At 51.5% G+C, this 5,000-nt stretch overlaps 1 non-coding gene across 1 annotated transcript in view; it reads right to left on the reverse strand.

Annotated features, from left to right (window-relative positions):
- LOC124575333 overlaps positions 1-241 on the reverse strand; it is a 1,910-nt gene extending 1,669 nt beyond the window's left edge. Inside the window, exon 1 of the ribosomal RNA XR_006972424.1 lies at positions 1-241. This exon is cut by the window's left edge and continues 1,669 nt beyond it. This is a non-coding gene — a ribosomal RNA (small subunit ribosomal RNA).
- Between the last annotated feature and the right edge of the window lie 4,759 nt (positions 242-5,000).

Genomic DNA, 5,000 nt, shown 5'->3' on the forward strand with positions numbered 1-5,000 from the left:
GACGAGCCGACCGATTGGTTTTGATCTAATAAAAGCGTCCCTTCCATCTCTGGTCGGGACTCTGTTTGCATGTATTAGCTCTAGAATTACCACAGTTATCCAAGTAACGTGGGTACGATCTAAGGAACCATAACTGATTTAATGAGCCATTCGCGGTTTCACCTTAATGCGGCTTGTACTGAGACATGCATGGCTTAATCTTTGAGACAAGCATATGACTACTGGCAGGATCAACCAGGGAGCTGCGTCAACTAGAGCTGAGCAGCCGGCCGCCCGGGAGTGTGTCCCGGGGGCCCGCGCGAACACGCAAGCGTCCGCTCAATTATTCTGCAAACAGGAGGAGGCTGAGCTCCCCTGCACGATACACCTCGAAACCCTCTCAGGTCCCGGCGGCGCGCAGCGCCGTCCTAAGTACTTGGTCGGGTTCGAGAGAGGCGCAATCGCCCGGAGTTTGGCGAGTAGACGCTTTAGGTGCGACCACCCGTGCTCCCAACTGAGCTTGCCGCTGCCGACAGAGGCCCGGGAGCGTGCTGTCGTGGCATTGCCGGCGGGAGACAACACGCGCCACCTACGGTGGCCGGCAGCTCCAACGCCAGCGCCACAGAAGGACAAAAGCCCCACTTGGGTGCCGAAGCGAACTCTCCCAGCACAGCGCACGCGCCAACACGTCCGCACAGCTGCGATACAAACCACCTGCGAGAACCGCAGAGGCGACCGAGCAGCAGACGGCGTCGCGGCGCCGAGCGCCGGGCGGCGGCGCATCCTCAGCGCACACAGTCCTCAATCGGACCAGCACACTGCAGATGTCCACCGCGCTTCGCACCGGGCCCGCGAGGACCTACTTTGGCCGCACGGCGCCGCGTGCAGGGTGCGCCGGCGCGCAGCTGCGCCGCCTGCCGCCTCCGTCGGCCGGCGCGCCTGCCACTGGCCGCCCCCACCAGCCGGCTGTAGCGCGTGCGCCCACGCACCGCGCGGCCAGCACGCCGGGAGGCCCCCCCTCACCGGCCGGGGACGGTCCCACCCAGCCACCGCCGCGTATCGCTTCACACCCACATGCCATTCACGTTCGTGGGCATGGTGGGTATCGCTGAAACAACCGGTTGGTAGCTCAACCGATCGTCGCCATCACTGATTCACCTCTAGCGAGAACAACCGCACCACAACGGTTTACCAGTTGTTCATTTGCGTAACGTCACCAGCAAACGTAGACGTCCATCGCCATTTGCAAATTCAACGATTGTTGCATGCCTGTGTCAGGTGTCACGACACACTATGTCTGCCCACATACACGCAACAACATGTGCACGCTTCGCGAACACGTGGAAGGTGGCCCCCGTACGTATGCGATGTCCATTGCGCGAACGACTGTCAACCGGCCTCTGTCGCATGTCGCAGATGTGGAACGCAGTGCACCATGCTGTCACGGTGTGTGAGAAGAGACGACTACGTCTGACAACACGCGCCACTACATCAACAGACGGCTCATGCTGATCGCCATCCAGGGCATACCACACTGCAATCCGGCTCTTATAGGGAGACGACACATAGCTGAGTGCACAACAGTTGGACCGCATGGTTCGCCGTTGTTGGCGCAGTCGTTGTACGGTCACATGTACCACGATGTATCATTCAGTACATGAGGACCAATGTGCAGTACAGTGTGTGATTTGGACGTACAACATCAGCGGACAGTTGACACAGGCCGTACCACAGCGTAGGCTAAGTGCTTCGCCATGCGAATGCCAATGAACAACTGCGAAGGGCATTGAGCATGTACGTCCTGCTGCCATCCACATTACAGTGTATCGCTGCAAGGTGTTTAACATGAAGCGATACACTGGGGACCAGGCAGTGCGAGTAGCAAACTATATTGCGGGGGTTGCAGTTAGGCAACACTACACTAATTTAACGCGTCGTATGACAATTACAGAGCGGGTTAAGGCCCAACGTGTGTTGGGTTAAGGCCCAACGTGTGTTGGGTTAAGGCCCAACGTGTGTTGGGTTAAGGCCCAACGTGTGTTGGGTTAAGGCCCAACGTGTGTTGGGTTAAGGCCCAACGTGTGTTGGGTTAAGGCCCAACGTGTGTTGGGTTGAGGCCCAACGTGTGTTGGGTTGAGGCCCAACGTGTGTTGGGTTAAGGCCCAACGTGTGTTGGGTTAAGGCCCAACGTGTGTTGGGTTAAGGCCCAACGTGTGTTGGGTTAAGGCCCAACGTGTGTTGGGTTAAGGCCCAACGTGTGTTGGGTTAAGGCCCAACGTGTGTTGGGTTAAGGCCCAACGTGTGTTGGGTTAAGGCCCAACGTGGGTTGGGTTAAGGCGCAACGTGGGTTGGGTTAAGGCCCAACGTGGGTTGGGTTAAGGCGCAACGTGGGTTGGGTTAAGGCGCAACGTGGGTTGGGTTAAGGCGCAACGTGGGTTAGGTTAAGGCGCAACGTGGGTTAGGTTAAGGCGCAACGTAGGTTAGGTTAAGGCGCAATATAGGTTAGGTTAAGGCGCAATATAGGTTAGGTTAAGGCGCAATATAGGTTAGGTTAAGGCGCAATATAGGTTAGGTTAAGGCGCAATATAGGTTAGGTTAAGGCGCAATATAGGTTAGGTTAAGGCGCAACGTAGGTTAGGTTAAGGCGCAACATAGGTTAGGTTAAGGCGCAACATAGGTTAGGTTAAGGCGCAACATGGGTTAGGTTAAGGCGCAATATAGGTTAGGTTAAGGCACAATATGGGTTAGGTTAAGGCACAATATGGGTTAGGTTAAGGCACAATATGGGTTACGTTAAGGCACAATATGGGTTAGGTTAAGGCACAATATGGGTTAGGTTAAGGCACAATATGGGTTAGGTTAAGGCACAATATGGGTTAGGTTAAGGCACAATATGGGTTAGGTTAAGGCACAATATGGGTTAGGTTAAGGCACAATATGGGTTAGGTTAAGGCACAATATGGGTTAGGTTAAGGCACAATATGGGTTAGGTTAAGGCACAATATGGGTTAGGTTAAGGCACAATATGGGTTAGGTTAAGGCACAATATGGGTTAGGTTAAGGCACAATATGGGTTAGGTTAAGGCACAATATGGGTTAGGTTAAGGCACAATATGGGTTAGGTTAAGGCACAATATGGGTTAGGTTAAGGCACAATATGGGTTAGGTTAAGGCACAATATGGGTTAGGTTAAGGCACAATATGGGTTAGGTTAAGGCACAATATGGGTTAGGTTAAGGCACAATATGGGTTAGGTTAAGGCACAATATGGGTTAGGTTAAGGCACAATATGGGTTAGGTTAAGGCACAATGTGGGTTAGGTTAAGGCACAATGTGGGTTAGGTTAAGGCACAACGTGGGTTAGGTTAAGGCACAACGTGGGTTAGGTTAAGGCACAACGTGGGTTAGGTTAAGGCACAACGTGGGTTAGGTTAAGGCACAACGTGGGTTAGGTTAAGGCACAACGTGGGTTAGGTTAAGGCACAACGTGGGTTAGGTTAAGGCACAACGTGGGTTAGGTTAAGGCACAATACGGGTTAGGTTAAGGCACAATACGGGTTAGGTTAAGGCACAATACGGGTTAGGTTAAGGCACAATACGGGTTAGGTTAAGGCACAATACGGGTTAGGTTAAGGCACAATACGGGTTAGGTTAAGGCACAATACGGGTTAGGTTAAGGCACAATACGGGTTAGGTTAAGGCACAATACGGGTTAGGTTAAGGCACAATACGGGTTAGGTTAAGGCACAATACGGGTTAGGTTAAGGCACAATACGGGTTAGGTTAAGGCACAATACGGGTTAGGTTAAGGCACAATACGGGTTAGGTTAAGGTACAATACGGGTTAGGTTAAGGCACAATACGGGTTAGGTTAAGGCACAATACGGGTTAGGTTAAGGCACAATACGGGTTAGGTTAAGGCACAATACGGGTTAGGTTAAGGCACAATATGGGTTAGGTTAAGGCACAATATGGGTTAGGTTAAGGCACAATATGGGTTAGGTTAAGGCACAATATGGGTTAGGTTAAGGCACAATATGGGTTAGGTTAAGGCACAATATGGGTTAGGTTAAGGCACAATATGGGTTAGGTTAAGGCACAATATGGGTTAGGTTAAGGCACAATATGGGTTAGGTTAAGGCACAATATGGGTTAGGTTAAGGCACAATATGGGTTAGGTTAAGGCACAATATGGGTTAGGTTAAGGCACAACGTGGGTTAGGTTAAGGCACAACGTGGGTTAGGTTAAGGCACAACGTGGGTTAGGTTAAGGCACAACGTGGGTTAGGTTAAGGCACAACGTGGGTTAGGTTAAGGCACAACGTGGGTTAGGTTAAGGCACAACGTGGGTTAGGTTAAGGCACAACGTGGGTTAGGTTAAGGCACAACGTGGGTTAGGTTAAGGCACAATACGGGTTAGGTTAAGGCACAATACGGGTTAGGTTAAGGCACAATACGGGTTAGGTTAAGGCACAATACGGGTTAGGTTAAGGCACAATACGGGTTAGGTTAAGGCACAATACGGGTTAGGTTAAGGCACAATACGGGTTAGGTTAAGGCACAATACGGGTTAGGTTAAGGCACAATACGGGTTAGGTTAAGGCACAATACGGGTTAGGTTAAGGCACAATACGGGTTAGGTTAAGGCACAACGTGGGTTAGGTTAAGGCACAACGTGGGTTAGGTTAAGGCACAACGTGGGTTAGGTTAAGGCACAACGTGGGTTAGGTTAAGGCACAACGTGGGTTAGGTTAAGGCACAACGTGGGTTAGGTTAAGGCACAACGTGGGTTAGGTTAAGGCACAATACGGGTTAGGTTAAGGCACAATACGGGTTAGGTTAAGGCACAATACGGGTTAGGTTAAGGCACAATACGGGTTAGGTTAAGGCACAATACGGGTTAGGTTAAGGCACAATACGGGTTAGGTTAAGGCACAATACGGGTTAGGTTAAGGCACAATACGGGTTAGGTTAAGGTACACATTGTTGTAAGGAAAGGTGTTTTGGGGGGGGGGGGGGGC

This window comes from Schistocerca americana, unplaced genomic scaffold (assembly GCF_021461395.2).
Source record: "Schistocerca americana isolate TAMUIC-IGC-003095 unplaced genomic scaffold, iqSchAmer2.1 HiC_scaffold_236, whole genome shotgun sequence".
NCBI lineage: Eukaryota > Metazoa > Arthropoda > Insecta > Orthoptera > Acrididae > Schistocerca > Schistocerca americana.